Source organism: Felis catus, chromosome D4, assembly GCF_018350175.1.
Source record: "Felis catus isolate Fca126 chromosome D4, F.catus_Fca126_mat1.0, whole genome shotgun sequence".
Classification (NCBI taxonomy): Eukaryota; Metazoa; Chordata; class Mammalia; order Carnivora; family Felidae; genus Felis; species Felis catus.
In genome coordinates, this window is record NC_058380.1 from 3,415,810 (window position 1) to 3,440,781 (window position 24,972).

The 24,972-nt window shown below is 57.2% G+C and overlaps 1 long non-coding RNA gene across 1 annotated transcript; it reads left to right on the plus strand.

Moving 5' to 3' along the window:
- The first annotated feature begins 17,779 nt into the window (after positions 1 to 17,779).
- On the plus strand, positions 17,780 to 24,087 carry LOC109493673. Its single transcript, XR_002147966.2, has 2 exons — positions 17,780 to 18,434; positions 23,686 to 24,087. It is a non-coding gene; the product is annotated as an uncharacterized LOC109493673 (long non-coding RNA).
- The last annotated feature ends 885 nt before the right edge of the window (positions 24,088 to 24,972 follow it).

The window sequence follows — 24,972 nt, forward strand, 5'->3', positions numbered from 1 at the left end:
ACGCTCAGAAGCGTGCAGAGGTCAACAGTACAGGTTTTCAAGGACGCCTACGTATGTGACAGAAGTCAGAAAAGCAGAGCGGAGGGCCCGATGTCAACAACGAACATTCGGGAAATAAAATGGAGAGAGAAGCGGCCAAGGGCAGGTGGCGGCGGGTTGACTGTGGGGGCCGTCCGCTGGCGGGAAACGCTCTGCTGTCTTGCGGCGCAGGACCCCTGGTGCGACCGCCTGAGATCACAGAGTCAGGAAGCAGCGGGTCTGGGGTTGGTCTGGCTCCCAAGCTCACGGTTTCCTGTGGGCACCAGGGACCAGCCGTCAGTAGAGCCACTCTTAGGGATGAGCTCAGAGGGCACAGTGGATAGTGACAGGAGAGGAGGACACGGGGGAGGGAGGGACAGCACGGGACGGGAGCTGAAGAGAGGCAGCAGGGAGACCCCAGGGGTGCAATCTCAGTGGAGTTGGTCTCATGGGATGGGGTTAATAGTGACACCCTAGGACCTCGCGACGCCTGAATCGTGGCCCCCAGAAGCTGTAACCCCCCAGTGTGAAGGGTTTCCTGATGGACAGTCCTGGAGACTGGAGAGCCCACGTGCTGAAGAACAGAGAATCCCCACGTCAGAAAGAGCAGATCCATCAGGGATCGAAAACACAGGATTAAGACAACAGCATCCACTCTGGACCCTCAGCTCTTCCCCCACTCTGACTGCCCGGAGAAGTGCAGCCAGGCCCATCCAGCCTCCCCGGGGAGGAAGCCAGTCATCCCCGGAGAGCATCACCAGGTACTGGCCTCGGGAGGTTTCTTGGCGGAGAGAAACACATTGCATCAGTCTGCAAGCCGCCCCCCGCCCCACCTGCCCCAATTCTACCCAGCACTCGAACGCCTCGGTCAGGACAGCCAGGATCACAGACGTCGGAGAGAAAGGCTCTACAGCAAAGACGGACGCAAAGGGGCAAAACCAGAAAACAGAAACCGGCGTGCGGGAGAAGAAATAACAATACCAAGAGAAACAGAAACGATAACCAAGGTGCTAAAAAGAACAGAAAAATAAGAGTTAATATCACAGAGACTGAAGAAGGCATGGCACCCATAGACAAAGATTCTGTGGACAGAGATTTACTGACTTTGGTCAAGAAGGAAGGTGGAATGTAGATAGTTTCAGACATGAAAGCAAGACCTATCTGCTTATCCATCCGTCCATCCGTCCATCCTTCCGTCCATCTGTCCATCTGTCCATCTGTCCATCCGTCCATCCTTCCGTCCATCCGTCCATCTGTCCATCCATTCATTATCTACTGATCAATCTGTTCATTCATCCATTATCTACTCATATCTATCAATTAATCTATCATCTATCTATCTATCTATCATCTACCTCTTTTCCCCTGAACTCTTTCTTTGAAGACCACTGGATAATTAATTTTAATAAAGTAAGGACAAAAATTAGATAAGATGGAAATCTGGGAAAAGAGGCCCCGCAGAGGGGAGAGAAGAGAAAGGAAGAAGAGCTTTTGGAAGGCTTGGGAAAGTTCGGAGGTATTTAACAGATGTGTTGCACCTTTCAGAAATGCTACTGAGAGGGGCCCGAGGCACTGAGCAAATAAGAACACAGGGCGGTTTGTAACTTCCGGGAGAGCCCGTCAAGGCTGTGTGAGAATGGGGACTGTCCGTCCATGCAGCGGGGAACAACGTGTACCCCATGTGGCTGAGGCACACTGCGGCTCGCTGGGAGGGTAGGAGGCAGGGGGCGGGGCGATGGGAGAGACGGACTCTCTCCTTCTTTAACAGAAGGTCGATACGATACTCTAAAAGGTTGACTGATCAAGAGATAGCAGGATGGCGTGTTCCACAAATATACAGAAATAAATGCCAGAAGGAAATCTTCCTAGAGATTGAAAACGTGTTCCTCTAGGAAGTAGGGAAGGTTTGGGCACGGAGCCCAGTGCTTTTTAAATATGAGCTACTTAGACCTCTCTGATTTCACTATGTGGACGTACTTGGCTAGAAATAGAAACCTAACGCTATAGCAGAAGGGCGCGTAGAGGAATGCATACACACAGCTCCCGGAGGCCTAAAAACCGGGAAAGGTCTGCCGATAGGGTTCGTGTTGCCTTTTTACTAGGGGGCCTGGCCAGTGGGGTTTACACTTCTGCCGTGGGAGCCGGGAGGAAGCCCTTCTTGTCCTCGGGGCCGTACAGCCTGTGACCCTGTCTCTGAAATGCTTCTGTGATGGGATGCTTACAGCGCTAAGAGTCGCCCTGCTCATCCCTGCGGTGAGGACAGACTCCTCCTGCGCGGGGCGGGCGTCTAGAAGGCCCTGGGAGCCCCGTCAGCGGAGGGAAGGGAACGTCGGTCCCCTGTTGTTTGGGTAAAGCTGCCACTGTCAACCCAGGTACTTAACTGGCCGTGCACAGTGGGCTTTTACCAGTTGACAGCCTCACACCCGCCCCCCCATGTCCCCATCTGCTGCTCCAAACCCCATCTTACACTCGCTGCTCCGGCCTGTGGGATGGCTCACCTCCAGTCCTCTCTCGGTATCCTCGGTCGTGATCTCCTCTCACCGTCCTCCCCATGGGGGGAGACGCAATGTGGGTCGTCGGGAGGGACCCCAGCCCACCAACTGCCCCCTCCCAAACTTGTCTTCAGAAGTAGGGTGACTGGTGACACACAGAGGAGTCGTTTGGGGGCAAGAGAGCACACGGAACATGAAGGTCAGTGCTGGTGGGTCAGAGACGAGACCGGAGGCGCGGGCCCAGGAGGGGGGTTCACGCAGGGCGAGGGCAGAGTTTGTGGCTGACGGGGGGAGGGGCCAGGAAGGGGTCCCGACTCCCCTGATACCAGCAATGAGTGCATTGCATGTGGTTTGTGTTCTGGCCCCTTCGGGGACCGGGACCCCTGGATCCTGGCCACTTCTCGCTCTCAGACACGACCAAAAGTCTGTCCTGTTCTTATCTGGGCGACAGCAGCATGTGACCAGGGGGAAGAGGAAGTGGTGGGGCCTTAGAATGACTTTGAATAAAGTGACATTTAGACGCTTGTGTAAACACCACGTCATATCAAATGAAGTGAAAGCCCAAACCTTTGGAACCCTCAACTTTCTTTTTTTAAATCCAAGCCTATTTTGAGGTATTAATACTGCAAAACATTTTCTATTTTTCATATTTGTAAATTTTATTTATGTATTTTGAGAGAAAGAGAGAGCACAATCAGGGCAGGCACAGAGAAAGGGAGCGAGCGAGAGAGAGAGAGAGAGAGAGAGAATCCCAAGCAGGCTCCACACTATTAGCAAACCCTGAGATCATGACCCGAGGTGAAATCGAGCTGGATGCTCAGCCGACTGAGCCACCCAGGCGTCCCCAGCAAAACATTTTTTGAAGAACGCAGGAGACCAGGGAGGCTGGCTGCCCCAGCAAGTTGAAGCAGGTGCACAGAGCATGGGGTCCCAGGAGGAGAGCTGGCAGAAGGTGCGGGCAGGACTCCAGACACACAGTCCAGGAGCTTTGGGGGTGGACAGTGTTGTGGGCAGCTCTGTGCCCACGCTCCTGCCTGGGACCTTTGTCTTGGGTGAAGTGAAGACATCTCTGGGCCAACGCTAGTCAGCAGCCTTTGAGCAGAGACTTGGCGACCTCCAAGTACGGGCCTCAGGACCTCCAGACCAAGCAGAGCCAAAGAGCAGGGAGGCACCACTGCAAAGAGCCTGAGGTCTGGGGAGCCCGCTCTCGGAGTGAGTGGAACAGAGTGAGCGTGGAAACTGTGGAGTACGGCCACCATGGAGGGCAGTTTCCAGATCATCCAAATGACCCCAGATGTCCCCTCCTGCTCCCTCCAGTGACAGGTGGGAGTCTTTATCAACAGTGTGCAATCTACAAAGCCAAGCCCCATGCATATCGTGACGAAAGGTGCTCAGAGACCTGGCGGTGACACGGGGAAGGGGGAACCGTGCAGGAAGGGTGCTCAGGGAGCTGGGGAAGATCGGGAAACGGAGAGTCAGGACATCACCAATCTGCCCTCTCACACACTGGCCTAGGTGGCCACGGCAGAGCTCACAGGAGTCATGGGCATGTCTGCGACGGGGGCTGGCAGGCAGGAGGCTCCGGCTTCCTCCATGCAGCTGCCCTGGTTGGACAGTGGCTGCCTGTGGGCGCCTGTGGTCTTCTGCACAACAGAAGAAGGGAAGGACCGTCGGCATCTGTCCACCCGAGACGCACGCTGTCTCCGGCTCCCCAGACTCAGGCCAGCGTCTGCTGGTGGCCAGCTCGATCCCCAGACTGTACGGGCAAGGGCAGTGGGGGACACCAGACTCGAGCTTGACGGAGCTGAGCGTGGAGAAATGCGGCCTCAGGGCACTCAGGACGTGGGCGGGGCCCGTACGCACCTTCCTTCACGGCCACGGTCTTCCCCCCAACGCCACCAACCCACACTGGAGTCCACGGCAGGTCCCGCTTGAATACACGGCAGAGGCTAAGTTTGAGTTCGAGCTTCTTGGCCTTTGTCCTGTCCCGTGTCACCTGTCGTTCCTGATTGTCCAGTTGGGCCGTCCCTCGAGAGAGTGACATGAAGGTGCCAGGCGCTCTTCTCCCCTGGGTGTCCTCCTCTGCCAGAGAGCACCCACTCTGTGTAGACGCTTCTGGGGAGGCTGACATTACAGTGACTGTTGCACCGCGGGGTCACCAGAGCGGGACTCAGAGGCTCTGAAAAATGTCCTCCAAAGGCAAACTCCACCAGAAGAGAAAGGTACCCCCGTGCCAGGTACTGACCGGTGGGGACGTTTCCCAACCTTATTCACTCGAGGGTAAGGGTCCCTGCAAGGCGGGGCCGGCTGCAGAACGTGGGTCTGGGAGGCTGGGGCAGGGCGGGGGTCCTTGTGGCTGGGGAGGCGGCCGGGAAGAGGAGTAGGGATTGCTGTACCCTTACGGTTAGGGCGATCCCTTACACTGGCGAGGTCCACGGACGAGCTGTGATCACCAGCAAAGCCTCCGAGATCGTGGTCTACAAACGCGAAGGTTCAAGACGTCCGGGTGACCAATGCCAGCGGGGGTCAAGCAGAGCAGGGGAGGGGAAGGCGGGAGGGTTGCTTCAGCACCGACGTCCCTGCCCAGCCTTTCCGTGGTCTGTGACTCCCGCGTGCCCCCCTCTGAGACACACACGCGATCTTGGAGCTCCGTGACGAGCTTGCAACGCTTACTTGACTCATGGCGATGTTAATTCATTTGCCAAGATCGTGAGCGGTTTTCTGTCATCCTCGGGGGAGAAAAGAGCCGGGTGGGGGCCTGGGGGCAGGTGATGCTACCTCCTGCCACAAGCCCTGGTTCCCAGAGTGGAGAAAACTTGACGCCGGAGGAAGAGGATGGGGCCAGCCATCCCCGCCTGGTCACACACGTGCAGCCGGGGAAATGCCTGCCGTTCTTCCCCCCTGCTTCCTGTCCCTGCACTCACCGCCCCGTGACTTCGCCTTCCTGCCCGTGTCTGCGACGCCGCTGAGCGCGAAGGGCGCTCGAGGATGCCGGGCGGCCGGTCACCTTTGGAAGTCACGACACAGACCTGGTGTCACGTGTCTCCAGCCAGGGTTCCTCTGCATCTTGGGAGCCAGCAGCGATTCTGAGACCGCTTCTATTTCGGTCCCTCTCTAAGGCCCTGGCTTTACGGAGGTGTGTGTTGTGTGGCCTTCCGTACACAGAGGCCCGAGGGATAGGGTCCGGTTGGGCAGGCTCTGCAGGTCCGGCCGTAGCGGGGCCCTGACCTACTGTGATGCCTTGTGGCGGTTCATTCATTCGTTCACCTACTCAGTTAAAGTTTCTTGCGTGGCTGATGTACATCAGGGGCGTTCCTGGGGGAAAAGCCCGGTCCCTGCCCTCACAGCGTCAGGGCCGCTGGCCGGTGAGCCCGGCAGGTGTAACCCCGCAGAATGAGCATGGCAGGTGTAACCCCGCAGAATGAGGCGGGTGGGGTGGAGAGCAAGCCGGGGAGGGCATGGGTGGGCTGCAGGGAACAGAAGGAAGGGGGTCTATGCCGGGCAGAGGGGTGGCCTCTCGGAGGTCCACGGTGAGGGCCGAGGAGCCCTGTGTGGCTGAGCAGCAAGTATGAAGGGGTGTCTGGGGGAGGAGGTGCCGGAAAAGACACAGAGGCCGTCACGACTGGCCACGTAAAGCCGGTGAGGCTCCGGCTAAGGGCCGAGGGAGCCACTGAGGTGTTTAATGCTCTACTCATCTGGGAAGATTCTACTCATCTGGGTGCCCGGTGGAGAGTGGACTCCGGATGTTGTGCAGCAAGGCAGCCCGTGGGCAGGGTCTCCCGGCCTCTGTGCCGGGATGGAGGCCCCAGGGGGCAGGGGAGGTGGGGAGGGGAGCGGCAGAAGGCGGGGGCAGTCAGCGGAGCGTGTTTATTGTCTGACACCAGGTTCTCCAACCTCGGGGTCTGGGGGGCCACTGGGGGGGGCTCGGCAGCTGCACAGGCCCCAAGAGTCTTCCCCGACTTGTCCGTGAGGGAACGAGAGGGTCACCCGAGGACCCGGCTCCGAGCAGCGAGGGGCTGCAGTTAGGGGTGTGGGTCGCGTCCCCAGGGCCCGGAACCCCAGACAGCAAGACCTCGCGTGTGGCCGCTCCTGGAATCGAGATGTGGTTCTCTCCACGGAGGGAGCAGCACAGATTGCATTAAGCGGTAATTCTTGGAAGCCAGACGCGAAAGAGCACAGACCGTATGATTCTGTTTGCACAAAATACCGGGTGGGCAAAGCTAATGCATGCTGTTCGACGTCAGGAGGGCTGTTATCCCGGGCTTGGGGCCTGGAAGGGCGCTCGGAAGGTTCCAGAGGCTGTGAGTGTTGTTTCTTCGTGTGGTGCTGGCTTCATGGGTCCGTTCAGTTTGCGAAGAGTCATCAGGTCGTGATTTTACGCACACACACGCACACACACACACACACACACACACACACCTTCAATGAAAATGTCTTCAAAGGATGAACCTGGGGCTCCCCAGAAATGCAGCTTGGTGTCTCTAGGTATGTAGGCCGAACTGCTGAACGTGGATCCTTAGGAACAACAGAGCTGAGCCTGCAGCTGTGGACCGGGGGACAGAGGTGACCAGGTGTGAGCTGGGGGCCGGAGGCCCCACACCGGCCTCCTTCCCCCCTGCATCCCCAGGATGCTTTTCGGAGAGGCCCTTGTTGACTCAGAAGCTACAGGCTTAAGCCTCGTGCCGAGAGGTTTAGCCGGGGCTGTTGCTGATGTCTAAACGGCAAAGGAAGTCTGTCTTTCCGAAACGACAGGATTCCGGGCTGGGTCTCCTTCTCTACAGTCTCACCCACAGAGGTTCTCGGGGAATCCAGCAATGGGAGGCTCTCCAGCTGCCAATGGTGGTGACTTCATTTAAATACAACTTAAAAACGTGTCTTCGGAGGGAAGGATGGTTGACCTTGGCCACACAAAGGTCTGACCTCCCCAGCCCAAGCCGCCCTTCCCTGGCAAAGTGTGTTCTCAGGAAACTGTTCACTGTCACCAGCTGTCCCAGCAGCGACGCCCCGTCCACTAGAGTGCCGGCCAGGTGGGGGTGCCAGGCACAGCGCTGGGGGACGGCACCCTCCCGGGACACCTGCACTTACACCCAGGAGCTGGGACTTGACTCTAGGCCCCGGCAGGTCATGTCACCGCCGCCCTCAGAGCAGACCTCAGATCCCCCACTTCTGGTCTCAGAGCTGACACTCGGGCCAGATGGGACTTCATGACTCAGTCCCCACTCCTGGGCACCCGCTGTGCCATGGGGGGGCAGACGGTGAGCCCCATCAGCATCCCAGGAGTAGAGCAGCAGTAAAGACCCCTCAGGACTCCCTCCGACTCCCCTGGTGACTAACAGGCATGTTCCGGATTGTGGCTTCTCTGTCCACTGTGACCCGGGGCACGAGGACGCACACAGACAGGACAGCAAATTACCTTGCCATCTCAGGGGACTGTCCACGCAGCCCGGGCCACCCCCACTCACACCACACCTTCCTCCGGACCTCCGACCACTGCCGGGGTTCTCCCAGCCCCTCTGGACTCCCTCCCAGCCCCCTTTTCCCCAAGACCTGCCCTGTTCCCTCTCACACGTGGAATGACATCCTCAAGCCTCCCTGACCTTCTTCCAGCCATAGACTCATTTGTGCCCGGCCCTCACACAGGAGCACCCTTCCCAGGGCTTTCTGGAAGGTTCTCCCAATGCTGTGTCCTCTGAGAGGACCTACCTGCTGTGTCTTCACTCTTTCCACCGCCTGCCCTTCAGCGATGGCGTTCTATCCTTCACCGTCTTCTGCACGAACACTTTCTGCATCCACACCAACGTGTGTGGGTACGTCGGGGTCTCCCCACACCGCCAAGCAGTTCTCTGACGCCAGCTGGGTGTCCGAGAATCCAGCTCGCGTCCGACACGGTCTCCCTGGAGACGGCGTCAGATCCCACACACCAAGGCTCAGTCCTACAAGATGACTCTCCTCACTCCAGATGCCAGCTGTTAACTTAGCTTCTGACTGGGGAAGGCGGGGAGCTACAGACCGGAGGTTCCCATGGCCACCTCTTGGGCTTCTCCAGTGGCTAGAGAGGCTCACAGAACTCGGGGAAACATGCTGCTTACTAGATCACTGATTGATTATAACATGACAGAACTCAGGAGCCGCTGGATGAAGAGACGCACGGGGGGTGGCATGGGGAAGGGGTGCTAGGCTGCCATGCCCCCTCTGGGTACTGCCACTCTCCCCGGATCTCCCCGACCGCACTATCCTGGAAGCTAAGTGAACTGGTCCTTTTGGGTTTTTACGGAGGCTCCATTATGTAGGCATAGTGATTAGATCACTGACCACTGTGAGTGATTCAGCCCCCAGCCCCCCACCCCTTCCCAGAAGTCATGAGTGGGACTGAAATTTCCAACCTTCTAATCACGTGGTTGGCTCCTTTGGTGGCCAGCCCCCCCCTCCTTGCAGGAGGGGGGTGGTGCTCAAAGCCACCTCGTTAACGTAACAGGACAGCTCCGTGGCTCTCACCATGTGGGAAAGTCCAAGGGTTTCGGGAGCTCTGTCCCACGAGTGGGGACAAAAACCAAGTAAGTATTTCTTACTGCAAATCACAGCATCACAGCGGCTGTCCTGTTTGCCGCTCTGTCCAGCGCTGCAAGCAAGGGCAGTGCACGGTCTGCCTGTCCCCAGAAGTCTGCTCAAGGGGCAGCGAGTCCCTGTGGTCCTGGGACCCGCAGGGAAAGCCCCTGGTGCACAGCGGGCCACTGCTTTGCAGAACGTGCAGCTGCGATGGGTGGTCCAGGCTGGTACCGTCATGGTGCCTGTTGTCTCAGCTGAGCTGGGAACTCCACAGAGGCGATGCGGCCCAGAGGTCACACGCATGTGGATGAGGAGAGGGACAAGGACGGCCCTTGTGTTGGTAGCCCCTCTTCCCATTCCATAGGGAAGACACGAGGGCTGGAAGGAGGTAGGATGTCCCCGGCCCCACAGATGGTGCCCTAAGGAGCTGGTGTGGGCGGTCAGCCCGCTCACCTTCGCCCGTCACCCCTGGGAGCCCCTGTGCCGGCTCCCGGGGCAGGAAAACCAAGGGTGCGTCTGGCAAGATTCGCAAACGGGCTCAGGTTTACACTCAGCCACCTTCCATCTCCAGCTGTCCCATCCAACTGAGATACCGACCTACCGCTGACAACGTCACTTAGATCCTGTCATTACTTCTTCCTCCCTCACCCCCATCACTGCCAACTCCAGTATGCACTTTCTGGCCACATTGTCCCCACGTCCTGTAGGCTTGTACCACTCTTCCCGCTAGGGCCATCTTGGGTTGACACTCACTTCCCTTCACTCGCCCTCTGTTGTGACTTCCCTGTGTGGCCCGATTAGAGTCCATGGGTTCTCTTTTCAGTAACACATTTGCTAATACCCTGAGCTCCCTTGACCTGCTTTTTATCAAACCCGATAGGCAGGACACCTCCATCCTGGGCGAACCCAAATATTGACTTGCTGTGTTTGTGCAGCCACGAAATGAAGACAGTTGCAGAAAACCAAAAACAAAGTAGGTTGATAGCACTGCAGACTGGTGATCAACAACCCCAAAGAACATCCTGATTGCACCCTGCCACATGTTTGAAAAGGGATCATATCCAGGACAAAGAACTTGAACCTTTCAACAAGCGAATGACAAAAAAAATCCAGTTGTAAAACAGACAAGACTGAGACATTCACCCAGGAAGCTATCCCCATGGACAATAAACACATGGACAGGTGCTCAACACCACTGTGCACCAGGGAGAGGCAAACGAAATCATAATGGCCGCCATTGCACGTACGAGAATGGCCGACCTACAAAAGGCTGGAGGTCCAAGTGCTGGTGAGGAGGGAAACCACCAGATCTCACATCCCGAGACAATGAAAACACTAGATCCGCTTGGGAAAACTCTTTGGAAGTTTCTAATAAAATTAAGCATGTTGCGTATCCTGTGAGCTGGGAACTGACCCCCCAGGTGTATACTTAAGAGAAAATAATGGGTACCTCCACAAAAACTTGTCCATCGATATGAGATAGACTCATGGATGATGAGATGGATGAGAAGCTGTACTCATTGTAACCCAAACCCCAAAACAACTCACATATCCATCAACAGGATAAACCGATCCACTCAGTGGACCTCAACACGAAAGTAAGAAGAAAAAAGAACACCTGATAACACACAGCTTCAGCATGGGTGAATGTCAAAAGCAGCGGTTAAGCGAAGGAGGCCAAATACAGAAAAGCGTGTGCTGTATATGATTCCATCCCGCAAACTTATCCATGCGTGGAGCGCTCAGAATGATGGCTACCGCCGGAGGGGGTGATTGAACGTTGTCTCGGGGGAGACTTAAGAGAACTTTCTGGGGAGAGGGAAATGTCCTGCAGCTCGATCGGGGTGGTGGTTACATGGGTGTATATGACTGTCGAAATTCATGAAACTGTATTCCTGAGCTTTGTGCATTTTATTCCACATAAATTACATCTCAATGAAAAATAAAGCCTGCCCAGCGATACCGTAGTCCCGTGGTTATCTTCTACCGGCAGCGAACGACAGTTGTATCGTTCAACATCTTCACACGCATTTCACTTTCAGGTGTGTTTTGTTTTGGTTTGTTCTGTTTTTAGATTTTAACCATTTTCATAGGTATCACAGCTGGCTTCTCTCCCAGAACAATCTATCCAAGGGGTCGAGGCAGAGGTTTAGACCTTTATGACCTAGATTCAGAAATCAACTTGTGCAACTTTCTGTTGGTCACATGGGTCAGCCCTGATTCTTTGTGGGAGGGACCCATGTCCATGACTGTGAAGACCAGGAGGTAAGGATCAGTGAGGGTCATCTGGAGGTTGGCTACCACGTTCACATGGGTGAGTTTTTTTTTTAGATTTGGCAAATGTGCTGTATCAGAATGAACTATGGCATTTCTCCCAATTGCGTCCGAGTTTATCGGGGGTGCGCGTTGGGCAGCTGACACGTTGACGGTCTTCCTGATGAGGTAAGAACCAAGACTTGCCTGGGACTCACTTCCTCAGGCAACCCCATGTCCAACAAAACTAAATGCGGGCTTCTGGGACATGCAGAATGGTTGCAGAAATACGGGTTATTGTTCTGGGGGCTGGTAACCGGCTTGCTAAATCTGGTGAGTGTGAGGCCAGATCCTTGATCATCCTGTGTGTCCCATAAGTCCTTCGTCTTTTCCACAAGGAGCCACGTCATGGGTTTGGCACTGGGGAATTCAAATTCTGAGGTCTGCAAGGTTCTACATCAATTCCAGTGAGAGACAGCCCCGATTTCAAGCACATGAAACCGGCCCCTAGATCCATGTACTGATAGCAAGCAGAATAGGTACTGAGGGGGACTTTAGTTTCTTTGCACTTTTCATTGACGAGGACAAGGTGATCTGGTTTTGGTCTTTACTTCCTTTGGTCTTTGGGTTTGAAATTGTCAGAGAATTGAATTTCTCCTGAAGAACATGCCGATGGGAGGAAATGTTCCCTTAAAATGGGATATTTCTAGAGTTCTTCAAATTATTTGGGGAGCATTTAAATTTTCTATTTCGTATTATTGAGGACTCTTGGTGAACTATTTGAAGGCAGACATAACCGGTACAATGGCTCCGTCTTGGGCACAGAGTGACCTTGGCGCTAACCTAGATAATGTCTTCTGAGTTGTTTCAGAGCTTTGGGGCCAAACTTTTCCTGTTTCTGCCATTTATTGAGCACTTCCTGTCCGTTCGGATGACTACAGGCCACCTCGTCTGCCTCAACTATCTTGGCGTGGGCTCCCCCTGCCAGCACATCACTGCTTCCCTAAGTCAACTGAGTCCTGGTTGAGAATCAGCCAGCCCGCCTGACTGCAGACACACACCGCGTCGTCAAGGTCGGCCTCATCAGCCACGCGTGTGCTGTTTTGGCCACAGATGCTGGTTCCTCTGACTGATTTGCCAGACGGCTCAGAACTCACGGTGAGAAATGGTGATGACGTCTATTGGGAGCCCAGGCGAGGAACCCACCAGTGTCAGTGGGTTCTCTTCTGATGTTCTCCTATCCCCCTTGGTAGAGAAAGACAGAAGCCACCAGACGGTAAATCGTTTATGCCCTCAACATCCAGCGCACCTGCCCCCAGGCAGAGTCACACGACCTGCCTCCTCCCCTTGTTATCCAGAGATGAGCCGCCCTCCTAGAAAGCCACTCAGCGCCTCCCTCCGCCCAATACCACCCAGCATTGGGGTCCCTTGTCCCCTCACATCCTCAGCTGGGTTCTTGCAGGAAAACGCAAGGCAGCCTCAAGCGTCTCTTACGAAACAGAAACAGGAGCAAAATGACAAAAACTCTACAGGCGCCATCTCTCAACTTTGCATTTCCAGGGATTTCTCACAAGACTCGTCTGCACTTTTAATTCTCCTCTTTTTACCCCCAGGCGCTGGTCACCCTCCCTAGTCTGGCATCTGCCCTCACCACTGGGACGTAGCCGTGCCTCTGCGGGGATGGCTATGGGGAACCATCTTCCTGAATCTTGATTGGAGGGCCCTGGAGGAGCGGACCTCTTCTCTTTCGGCTGCTGAACTGAGATGGGAAGGCGGCTCGATTCCGGCCATCCTGTGCCCTACGCATCCTGCACACCCGGCCGAGATGTTGAGAACGTAGAGCAGAGAGATAGAAAGATGGGCTATTTGGGTCATGGTGGGATTGCCAACCCCCTAGCCGTTCTGCCCTCCGTGTGTGAGCCAACAGTCACCTCCATTGTCCACATCGCCTCAGGTCGAGGTTTCAGCGACTTGCAGACCTTTGTGTTCTCTTGGCTTCAACTATCGTTGACTTGCAGACTGTGCGCACGTTGGCACCGTGCCGGACTAATCCTCAGAGTCTGGAACGCGCAAAGCTTCAATACCTAGTTGGGTCAAAGACTCCTTTAGCGCAGGAAGCCTGAAGACCACACTGCGATCTGTCCCCTTACACCTGTTACCCTCCCACATTCCGCACCGGACCGTGTGCTGCCCACACCCATCCTGCTATGCAAGTAGAGACCTGGACGCCCTCCCCGGTACCCCCTTCTCCCTCACCCTTCCTAGCCAAACCTCCAGCCTAGAAAGTCTCTCTCATGCTGCTTCTCCTCTTGTCCTCATCGCCTGTCCCCCAGGACACGCCATCACCCCTGTCTTCCGGCCCCGGACTCCCCGATCGCGTGTCTGCTATCAACCCTCCCCTGTCTCCCTACATGGTCATCGCATGACCCCCCGACCAGGCCTGTTTTCATTCGCCATCACGTCTCCAGAGCCCAGCACTGTGATGTCACCTAGAACGTGCCAGTAAAGACTTGGTGCTCCCGGAGCGGGTCCCTTCCAGAGCGTATGCACCCCCGGGGGCGGGGAGGCGCCTACGCACACAGTGCCGGAGGGTGGCCTAATTTCTCAGGCCTCGTTGTTCCGCAGCCGGAAAGACTGACATTGGTGCAGGCAGTGTCTTGTCTGATCACGTCCCCCTTGGGTACCGGCTAGGTAACAGGCCCTCTGGGCAGATAGAGAGGACGAGGCCCACAGGGCCTGCATCAGGGGCACAGACAGGCCGAGGGAAGCGCCCCTTCACACAGCTGGGTCTCGTAGCAGCTTCACCTAAAAGGGAGGTGGAGACAGAGCACAGAAAGTCATGGTGTCTTCTCCCTGAACAGATATGACTTAAGGAGCCGGCCAGCGGCTCTGTCATCATGACGGCCATACGGCGTCCCTCCACTGTAGGTGCCGAAGTCACCGTGTGTCATGCTGAGCGGCCCCACCGGCAGGTGCGTTTCTGAGTCAACCTGTGCGGTGAGCCTGGCCTTAGTGGGTGAGGAAGAAAGGGGGCATGGGAATCACAGCCTTGCCCAGGGGCTGGAGGTTGGTTCCCCATCTGCCAGCAACAGCAAAGCACCTGCAGAGAACCATTGGCCCCTCGGTCCAAGGTAAGGGCAGGAGGGAGACGATTCGCAGCCACGGCAAGAGGGGGGCTGGGGAGGCGGCGTCCTCGGGGAGCGGCGCACTCAGGAAAAGGAAGGAGGGAGAAAGTTCACAGGAGAGAAGTGGCTGAGTCTGTGAGGTCTTTGCGGGAGACTGGGAAAGGACCGTTTGGAAGGGGCTTGGACCCCGAGCGGTCCCAAGTGGGGGCATTTGGTTCCACTGTCACGCTTGGCAGAGCTATGACAATTTTGAGTTGAGGCCACCCCACGTTTCTAGGGAAGCGGCACCAACAGAGGCGGGGGCCTTGCCCTCTGACCCGACTGTCCCCAGCACGAGTGAGCGGACTGAGCTGACCCCCGTCACGTGCCGAGACAGAATGTTTCTGTTTTAGTCACTCCGTGGGTCATCGACCACAAATGCACGCACACGTGGGGGCTGGGAGGGATCTGCCCCCTCCCTGTTACTAGAGCACTGGGCCCACCCCCTCCTGTTTTAACTGTCCAAACATGAAAAGACGTTAGTACCTGGAGAATCTTCTCTCTGAGACTGAAGTTCGTTTCCTGACTGCCGACTGGCGTCCGAGCAAGGAGAAACACCTCCAAAGGGACGTCACGCGAGGGAGAAACGTCTTTTCCCTGTAAAGCCTGTTGTGAACGTCACCTTCTTGCCTGGCCCGGTGGGCTGACTGGCCCTGGGTTCTGCTCCCGCTGGCGGCGACCCGTTCGTAGACACACGGGGGGCGGTGATGCGTCTCCGATGTCAGGGGTCCACCTCAGGCACACAAATGTAGAATCTGTCATCCCCGGGAGACTGGTGGGGGGGAAGCCTGAGATAATCTGGGAGAATCTTCCAGGCAGCATCTGGTCGGAGGAGACGCTCTGGGTCACGAGCCACACCCTCCGGGAGCGTTCCTCTCCTGCCGACTATGCGTTAGCCGCCGAATCCTACCACCCACCCGTCTCCCCGGCTCTGGGCTGTTTTTACTCTAAACTCAGATGCCTTTGGATCTCTTGCTCTAGTGGCCGTCCGCGTCGTAGGGGAGCCCTAATTCCCTGAGCGTGCAAGAGACAGGCAGCATCTGAAGGGAGGTGGGGGAGGGAGAGACAGGGGAGGGAGAGCCACGCCAACACCAGCTTGGCCACTGAGTCACATTTCCTGAAGGAGGCGCGGGAAAGTCACCTTGCAAACCCCAGACTCAAGGTCCTGTCACCAACCCATCCTTCGGTGGGATTAGGACCCACAAACCTGCCACAAACTTGCACTCTGACTTCACCACCCTGCTCTTCAGGGAGCCGTTCGCAAGCAGGTGCACAGCCTGCCCTGGCCCCAGCTGCCCTTGGGGCCACCATGGCCCCACTGGACCCCACTAGACCCCACTGGACCCCACTGGACCCCACTGGACAGAGAGAGGCATTCGCTTTTCTTCTGTGCCGTCACACTGGCTGGAATCCAGTTGCTCGGAAATAAATACGCACCGTGCGTGATCCCACCTGGCGGGGAGCCACGTGCTTTGACCAATGGCAGCTGCCGGGCGCGGCAAACGATTCGCTGCGGAGGGCGAGGGGCCCGTGGGGTTCAAGTGAGATGTGCCTCGGCAAGGGGCCCTGGCCGGACAACGACCCACTTTCCACGTCTGCTCCCACCCCCAACGACCGGCTACAATCTGCAGGAGCAGCTGTTTAAACGGACCCTTTCTTGGATGCTGCTTCTCCTCTGGTCCTTCGCGAAGATGTTCGGGGACGCTGGAGACCGGAGCTGGTGCCGCTCGGGCGGGCCTCACCGTGTCAGGGCAGGCCCCCCGGGGACCTCGCTGAGCGCCTCTTACACGAAGTCTGTTGCTGGAAACGGAGCAGGTCAGAGCCGAGGGCCAGAGCCGGGAGGAGCGACGTGCCCGCCGCAGGGACCGGTGTGGCCTGGGCAGCCAGGAGGGACACGCACTAACAGGGCTGGACGCCGGACGCCGGCCCCGCTGGCCCGAGATCTCACGACGGCCAAGCTCCGCTCTTCCGAAGCCGGGGGGAGCTTCCGCACGGCCCGCGTTTGTGCGGCGCCTTGTCGTTTGCGAGCGCGTTCACCCAGTCACCTCACTGGACTTCAGAATCACGAGAACCGGTGAGGTATGAGTCTTGCCCCCGTCACGGCGTCTTGTGCTCGCGGCTCATCGGTCTTCCTCTTCCTCGTCGCTGGAGCGGCTGAGGTGCTGTGAGGGGTCTCCATTTCAGAGTGGGGACGGGCCCCTCAGATGTCCTGGCGGACGGGAGCGTTCTGTTTCCCTAACACTTGCCTCCCCGGGGGCCAGCGTTACAGACGGTCCTGCCGTATCAGGACACGCGATGCCTGAAGTGATGATGTGTGTCCTGGGGCCGAAGACCCGAGCTCGCCTCCGTCCCCGGGCGTGCCAAACCCCACACCGCTCGCCGTCCTCTGGGACGGTGCCCGCCGTGAGCATCGAGAGGCGCCGCCCACGGAAGGCAACCGTCCCCACCGACTGCCTGCCACCCAGCAGGAGGCGTCCTTTGTTCCTGCACCTTTGGTTGTGTGTGGCCTGTTGGCCGAGGGGCCGCGCAGGGTGGGACTGACTCCTCATCAGCCCGAGGCTGAAATGACCTCCCGCTTCACAGCTGGAGGAAGGCAGCTACTCTGACCGAAAGAAGAAATGAAAATAGAAGGTAGTGATCACAAAATAGGCAGAACCATAGAAAGATCCCTCGGGGCTCCCAGGAGAGCAGGTGGCCTGGGTCCAGAGGGGTGTAGCGGGGGGGGATGGGAGCCAGAATGCACCTGCCGGGCAGAGGGAGCACCGGCCGTTCTCCCTGCCCCTCCTGTACCTGCAGCAAAGGCCGCCCTCCAGCCCGGACCGAGTAACTCGGGCCATGAGGGGACGCGGCGGGTGGCTCTGTCCGATCTGGGGTGACCGTCTGTGGGAGGAAGCTACGTCATAGGAACCCCTGTGGGGGCCTGAACGATCCAGTATTGCACATGACTGAGGACGCTGGAGAAGGGTGTCGTCCGCGGTCGACCTCCCAGAAGGGTGGGCTTGTTGGGGCTGCGGGTGAGGGAAGGGGTCTACGCTTCTCCTGTGAACGTCTGTCAGTCACCCTGACTCGTGAGTGGGGGACGTCAGTGTGCTGCCCCACGTGGCCTCCCTGTTCTCTCTCTGCCCCTCCCCTGCTCATGCTCTGTCTCTCTCTCTGTCGCAAAAATAAATAAAAATATTTAAAAAAATAAAAAAAAAATGAAGACAGGGTGAAGCCAGCCGCTTTCCCAAGGCGCGGGCAGCACATCTCGGCGCGGTGATGGGCCTGTGAGTTACAGACGGTTCAGCAGGAGCACAGAGGGCAGGGCTGAGGGCCTCACAAAGGGGGAGAGGTCTGTCGCAGATGAAGCAGATACCACATGGGGCCCGATCATACGGGGTAAAAGAATACAACTTTTATCTTGATGTCAGTGGGTGAGCCACCGGAGATTTGGGGCCATGCTTCCCTGACTGGTGTCAACATCCATTTGCCTGTGAAACAAGCCCTTGCCGATCAACTGAGGGGAGACAGAACTGAGTTACAACTCCGGCAGCTTCTATTTAAGGCCTTGTGACTCACCCCGTGGCGGTGCAGAGATTGCTAAGGCCTGTGCCCTCCTGTAAACACCTGTCACTTCCCCGCTCTGCAGAAACGCTGGGGCGGATGAGGTCACGCGCGTGGAATGTACGGGAGCTTCTCGGAGAAAGGAACCAGATACGTTCGGGACGTTACTATCGTCACCCCAGCCGTCTGGGAGTCCGCTTTCTAGCAAACGCAAGGGCCCAGAAGCCAGAAGCTACAAAATAAGGAAAAATAAAGGAAGGTGCCCGGCCCCAGAGAAAGCAGGAAGTAGACCAGGAAATGGCTGTAAGGTCAGAGATAACACGAAGCAGGATACGCCCGGTCGTGAGGGAAGCTTCGTGGCCCCTGGAGGGGATGACGGCAGTGGCCGGCCGCCCCACTGTGCACAGACCTCCCAGAAGTGAGTGATGCGGGGGGTGGGGGGGTGGGGGTGGGGTGGAGGATGAGCAGGATATAAAGGGAAGACAGCAGACGGGCAGGAAGTGGCAGAGACCAGAGGGTCCCGGAGGGCAGCAAGAGATGGGGGTGGGCAGCTGGGCTGCCCCCGGGGGGCGTGGAAGGTGGGGAGGAGGGTTTGCACCAGTTTGGGGGCGGCGGCCAGCCTCTCCCAGGCTCGGCAGCCCCACCGTTTTGCCGACTGTCCCACGGATCGGGGGCGGGGCTTCCTCTTGGACAGCGTGGATGCAGCCGTGGAAGGAACAAAACAGAGGTTCTAGGGGAGCCGGTGGTGTGGCTGCGCGGGCGTAGCCCAGTGTGCAGGCCCGAGGGGCCCAGGGGACAGGTTGGGAGCAGTGAGAGGAGGCCGCGTGAGAGTAAAGAACGAGCGAGCGCCTGCCATCACATCATGGTCCCCGCCAGCTGCTGGAGGCACAGCGCCCTTCCCCGGGTCCTCCGGAAGCCGGCTGCCCTTCTTTACAGCACGCCCCCCACCCCCCACCGGTGCTCACCGCCTCCCTCCAGCTCACGCTGCACTGCCCACACTTGGCTGCGTGTTGAAGTCATCTGGGGGCTCCTGCCTCACCCCCTCCAGCTGTGTCGGGACCCCCGGGCGAGCGCCCTGGGCAGGGCTGCACCCCCTCCCCCTCCCCCTCCCCGGGATCTGCTCTGATACCCCTTGCCCTTTCCTGGCCGGTGGCCCGGCCGGTCCTGGCGGTGGGCCTGCCTCCCCCACCCGAGCCGAGGCTCCCCTGCAGCCCCCCCCCCCCCCCCCCGCTGTTAAAGGAGAATATACCTCCCGCTCCTAGAACTCGTCCTCTTTGTCACTTTACGTTTGTTTGTGTCAGTTCCTTGACAAGCTGACGGTTTCCCCGATGGTCCGTAAGCCACTGGGTGGGTGTTTGATCAGCCTTGCGTCCATTGGTGCCCGTCCGCGTGCCTGGCACATAAATACAGGGTGAGAGAGCAGGAGAAGGAAGAAACAAGCCTTTTCTGTGACAGCTTTGCCTCCCCCAGACATTCCCGCGCACCTTCCAGGCCTTAGCCTCATGGGCGGGCGGAGAGAGGCGGCCGCCGCTTTGTCCGCTTTCGAGAGAGTTCTGGGTCACCCTTTGGGAATATGACATTTGCAGACTCAGCAAAGCAAAGGGTTTTTAAAGTGTTTCTTTTCTAACCCTTAACCTACATTTACTGTTTGGCCTTTGACGCCAATGGGCACCCGTTTTATCTACTTTTTATCTGCGCATCAGGGTTCCACACACGGAAGGACTGAAATACCTCAAATGCACTCTTACTTGTTACGTCTTTTAACCACGTTGGACAGCATGATTCTCCTTCTGATTTTAATTCCTCTTTCTTGATAAATCATGTATGTTCAGAAATAACATGAAGGGCGCCCGGGCGGCTCAGGGGGTTAAGCGTCCGACTCCTGACTTCGGCTCAAGTCACGGTCTCACGGTTCGTGAGTTCGAGCCCCACGTCGGGCTCTGCGTTGACAGTCGGGTGAAGCCTGCACGGCTGGAGTGATTGACGGAGACGCGAGAGAGCCGGGCCCCGATCCTGGGCAGCTCGGCCTCACGGGGCCTGCCAGGAGCGCTGCCCGGCCCTGCTCCACGGCCGGTGGCTGGCCCCCTTGCCCCCTCTTTACCAGCAGCTGGTGGTGGCTGCCTCCGGCCTCTTCTGTGAGAATGAAGTGACACGACAGACAGCCACGGCCGTGGAGCACGCACAGTAGGCCTTCAGCTCCCGGGAGCCCGGCAGTCACGCGGGACACGCGGGAACTCTGGTACCCTCCTTCCTCTTCCTAACCACATGGGGCGGCGTCTCCTTGAGGAATGTCCCGCCCATTTGCTTGGACGACCACCCGAGGCCCAGAGCCTGGCCTCTACATTTGTTTGGGAAGGTAGACCGGTCCCAGGAGCAGGGACAGCAACATAGAGGACACTTCACAGAGGGTCAGCCCCGAAAACCTAAAACGCGGCGTCTGTGTCCCGAGGCCCAGAGTAAACGGGCCTCTATTTCCCGTGGAAACAAACCCGACATTAGCGAGGCCGCGCTCGTCCCGCTGCTGGAGGCTGACGTGGGCGCGAAAAGCCTCCACACAGAGGATGGTGTCCAGTGGGACACCAAGGACAGAGAGAAAGGAAATTCTTGTAAATCGCTGCACATGATGAGACTGGTTTGGGGAGGCACAGACAGAGCCGGGAGTGGCCGCCTGGCACTTGGCTTGGAACCCGGCCCTGACGCCCCTCTGAGCGGCTTTCCCGTTACTTCCGTGGGAACGTGCACACCCGCGTACCCCAGCCTGTGCTAAGACGTTGCTTTCGTTATGAGTTCCGCTGCTCCAGTCTCCTTCTGGACGGTTCCCCGGCCAGAAGCAACTGCACAGGTTGCAAAAGGGTGCTAACAGTTCCCCCAGCTGGGTTCAGATCCACCTTGCCGCCCAGAAAGCAAAGCACCGCTTCTCTCTCTCTCTCTCTCTCTCTCTCTCTTGCTCGCTCCATGAGCTCTGAATCTATTCCAACACCGCGTCAACATTCGAGCAGGAAGGAGAGGGTGTGAACTTCGGTAACCTCCATCCCTTGCTGCCGTTCCCAGACATCTGCATCACGTCCCCGGAGCGCCAGGGCAGAGGCGAGTTGCATACGCAGGGGCTGAGCTGCGTGCGCTCTGGGCCGTCTATGCTCCGCCCACGTCATAGAGCGTTTTTATGATCGTCCAAAAACACTTTTGTGTTTAATGCGAAGCAGATTTTTTGTGTAACAAAGACGGAAAGGATGTCCCTCGACAGTAGCTCTTGGCTCCATGGACGACGGCGGGATGGGACGGGGCGCGCCTGAGTCTGTTGTAACCGTGCGAGGTCGGTCCGCCGCGGGAGGCATGTGCTTACCTGGGCGCCGCTCCAGGCCCTGACAAATTCTGACTCATTACGTACAAGGACATTTCCACTCGTTGTTGGACGTGAGGTCAAATTAATCCTCAAAGAAAGTGTTCTCGAAGAAACTTCACATCGCATAAAGCTGTCATCGTTTGAAACGGGGCCTGAGGGGCAGGGACCCATCAGCCTTTGGGATTCCCTAACGGCATCTGCGGTGGCCGCCAGCCTCCCCCCTACACCGTGCAGGCCGGGCTGAATGCAGACGCTTCTCCGGGCCAGGGGCGGCAGGGGCGGGGACCGTCTGCAGGAAAGGAACAACAGCTTGCGTGTCCCCCCTAGGCCACCGTTTGTCCCCTGTGCTTGTGAGTACTTTGGATCAGGGTGTTCTAAGTTAATACGTACCTGATTCCTCTGAGCATCTTGTTACAACGCAGCGTCTCACCCCCTGGGTCCGGGGCACGGCCTGAAATCCTGCATTTCGGACAAGCTCCGGGATCTGTGGATCACGCTTAGCTCATGTGATCCTCATAACAGAACTAGGGATTCAATACTATTACCTTTTGTTTGCAAAGTGTTTTTATTTATTTTGGGGGGAGAGAGAGAGAGAGAGAGCGTGAGCAGGGGAGAGGCGGAGACGGAGGGAGACAGAATGGGAAGCAGGCTCCAGGCTCCGAGCTGTCAGCACAGAGCCCGAAGCAGGGCTTGAACCCATTAACCGTGAAGTCATGACCTGAGCCGAAGTCAGACGCTTAACCGACTGAGCCCTCCCCCAGGCGCCCCACTATTACCCTCTTTATAGGTGTGGCTCCCAGGGTTGCCTTCCAAACCAGGCGGTCTCCCAGAGGGAGCAACCCTCTCTGCCCACAGGGGCACGGGGGAGCCAGAACAAGCAGGAGGGAGGTGGGATGGGCGGGTGGCATTGTCACTCTGCTCCCTCCCATGCATACTGCTTACCCTTTACTTTCTCTGGAAGGAGGTCAGCAGGGCGGGGAGGGAGCCGGATTCTCTCCCTAACCGTGTGCAAGAAGGCTCAGAGGGTCACCGTAAATACTGCACCCCAACGGGGTCTGCCTTCCACAGAGAGAAGGCTAGCAAAGATCCAGAGTCCCTTAGGACCCCACAGGTCCAGGATGCCGCGGGAAGTCACTCGTCACCCCAAGAACAAGGAAAACCGGAACTTGAACGAGAAGCAACCACCTGCAGACATGGGCGCTGAGGTGACGTGGAGATTGGAGTCGTCTGACGAGGACCCTAAAGCAGCCGTTCTAAAACTGGTGGGACGGGCAGCTCGGAATTCTCTTGAAGCCACTTCAAGTGCCAGCAAAGAAATCAGTAATAGAAAAATGCCTCATGTGAAAATTACAGAACAATCTACAATCACAAAATTACCCCCAAAGCTGCTGCATGGGCCTGGAGGAAGGAGGGAATGAAGGTGACAGAGTCCGTGAACTTGAGTTCAGAGCCTTAACTTACCCACGCTAACGGCAGAGAGAAGACAGACGCGTGGAGGAAAATGACGGACACGCTCCAGGCACCTGTGGAACAAGGACAAGATCCTCCATGGGCGTCATCGGAGTTCGGCAAAGGGGGAGAGATTGAGCCTGGAAAAAACGTTGAAGAAGTGTAATGGCTGGAAACTTTCCAAATTTGGCAAATAGGTGAAACCCAGAGACATTCGCGCCAGGACTCCACCTCATTAAACACGTGATGTCAGGTCCCAGAGTGTGGCGCCATCGTGGGCTGAGCGTGGGGCGTCCAGGAGAGCCGTGTGACAGAGAGGAGTGCCACCGGGCACGAACCCAGCTCCTGGGGGCACCTACTGAGTCCTCGCTTTCAGGGCAGGTCCTGGGCTGCAAGAAGGGATGGGGACGTGCTTGCCCAGGGAGGTCACAGGCTAGCTGGGGAGGGGGACGCGTTGGCAATCCACCAAAGTGACTACGGGATGATTGTTCCGCTCCCCGCTGCTCCCCTGGGGCCTTCCGGTGACCTTAAGTCCTCCACCCTACACGTTTGTAAAGTGGGTGTCCAGACTCCTGTGCTCGATGTCTAGAACACCATTGTGCAAAACACGTGTGTAAAACAAAACAATGTTTTATTTATTAAAAATTTTTTAACCCAATTTATTGTCAAGGTAGCTAACAGAGTGTCTACGGTTGCTCTTTGTTTGGGGAGTAGATTCCCATGATTCCTCACTTACATACGACGCCCAGTGCTCATCCCAACAAGTGCCCTCCTCAATGCCCAGCACCCGTTTTCCCCTCCCCCGTCCCCTCCCCCCACCATCAACCCTCAGTTTGTTCTCTGTATTTAAGAGTCTCTTATGCTTAATATTTTACAGAATCGAAGGCAAGTTCTCCCTGGTTTTGTGAAGCGGGGCCCTTCTGACTGCCGACTCGGGCAAGGATGTGCTTAGCTGAGTCGTCCCGTCTCTCCTGGCAAAAGGGCTCCGTGCTGTGAATGCAAGAGGTGGTCGGAGAACATGATTCTCCTTCCTACGGCTTAATACAAGGAGGCAGGCGAGGCGCCTCGCGTGTGGGAGGAGTTTCTCACCACGTCTGGGTGAGGGATCTCGCGAAATTACCCACTGAAAGTGATTTTCTTTTCCCTATAAGTTCTCTAGAATAATGGCTTGACAAACTCAGAATTTCATGGGCTCTGTAAATCAGTTCTGCCCTTGAACACTTTCTTGTACACCCGCGGGCAACTCATGAATCCTTTCCCAAAAAAGGTAGAGTCAGTAGAAAGGTGCACTGCCGCGTTTTGACATCCCTGTATGAGCCGTATGAGGGCCACGCACTCATTCACATCTGCTCGCTGCTCATCTGATCTCACCCGTGAGAAAAAGGAGGCGGTGGGCCGGGAAGGTAGGGGTGGGGAGCCCAGCGGGTTCTTGGGGGAGGTGGGGACTGGCGGGAGCAGCCGTCAGGGGCATCGGAGTGGCCCCAGCAGAGACTGGGTGGGGACTGGGGGCCTCGCAAGGAGCCTGGGCGTGCCGCCGTGGTGCAGGACGGAAGGGGACCCGCACCTGCTCCAACGACCCTGAGGGCCACCCTGGACTGTTTTCCTGGTCCCGATTGGATTACTTAGTACCTTTCCTCCCCTCAAGCCCTTCTCCCTCCTCACCTGTGCTGGACTTGCAGCCGGTGAATTAATCTCACCCCCACCTCGTCATCACAGGGTCATCAACGCTTGATTCTTCTGCACACACCTCCTTCTCCTTTCCTGGGGCAACTCCTTTCCTTCCTCAGCGTGCGTCCTGGGTCCTGTCTCTTTTTTTTACTTTCTCTCTTGTTTCTGGTCTTCTGTCTCCATGGGATCACTCCCCACGCCCTACAAATATTTCCCACCGCTACAAATAACAATGTTCCCGGAGGGGTGGCTGCTCAGCTTCTCTACCCCAGCTCCGGCGCCCGTCACATGGGCCACTTTCTTTGGGCACTCACAGACGTGCTAGACCTGGGCACTAGGTCTCAGTGAGAGGATCTGGAGAAGAGCTTCTTCTGACGGGGACTGGTCTCTGTGTCTTGCGGGAGCCCCGCCAATGGGGCCAATCTGACCTTGGCTCTTGGAAAGCGGTAATCATCTAGACCTTTCCGATCTTCAGCAGCCCTTCTTCTACTGACCA